General features: G+C 29.3%; 1 protein-coding gene across 1 annotated transcript in view; it reads right to left on the bottom strand.

Moving 5' to 3' along the window:
* The window catches only part of LOC107697130 (protein broad-minded-like), a 51235-nt gene that overhangs the window by 5902 nt on the left and 44539 nt on the right, over positions 1-794 (bottom strand). The window lies entirely within an intron of this gene.

Below are 794 nucleotides of genomic sequence, written 5' to 3'. Positions count from 1 at the left end.
TCCACTTTCCCACACTCAGTTCAAACAGATGACCATACAAGTGCTCATCGACAGGTGCGACCATAAGAGGGTATAATTTTGTGCACAACATTTGTCTGTATGCATTGCATAAAATAGTTTTTTGATCACTTCCTTTGAAATGTTTAAAGTTTTATACTGAATGTGACAAAGCAGATTGTTTATCTTAATCTATGGCACTTTCTCTGTTTCAGACTGGTGTATCGTAAACTCTATCCACTGGCTATTGAGGTTTGCCGCTATTTAAAGACTCCAGAATATCAGGGAGTGAGCCGAGTACTCAAATACTGGGCCTGCTACAAGGTGTGTGTGTGTGTGTACTTATTTACTCCACTTGTAAGGTTAAAATGTCTAAAAATATGAATGTTGTAAAACATTTTAAAAACCTGTTGTGATGTTTACATTTATAAAAATTAACTATAAAATATATAGTTATATTCCAATATTTTGTATTTTGTAATACTTTTATTACTTTTATTAAGCAAAGTTGCATTAAATTTATCAAAAGTGACAAAGACAATATTGTTACCTATTTCAAATATTTCAAATAAATGCTATTCTTTTTAACTTTCTATTCATCAAAGAATCATGAAAAAAATATATTATGGTTGACAAAAATATTAAGCTGTTTTCAACACTGATAATAATAAAAAAAATGTTTCTTCAGCGGAAAATAAATTAGAATGATTTCTGAAGGGTCATGATTTCTGAAAATTCAGCTCTGTATCACAGGAATAAGTTACATTTAAAAAGACATTAAAAAAAAAAAAACCATT

Source organism: Sinocyclocheilus anshuiensis, unplaced genomic scaffold (genome assembly GCF_001515605.1).
Source record: "Sinocyclocheilus anshuiensis isolate Anshui unplaced genomic scaffold, SAMN03320099.WGS_v1.1 scaffold38, whole genome shotgun sequence".
NCBI classification, from domain to species: domain Eukaryota; kingdom Metazoa; phylum Chordata; class Actinopteri; order Cypriniformes; family Cyprinidae; genus Sinocyclocheilus; species Sinocyclocheilus anshuiensis.
This window is presented reverse-complemented; position numbering and strand designations above follow the sequence as displayed.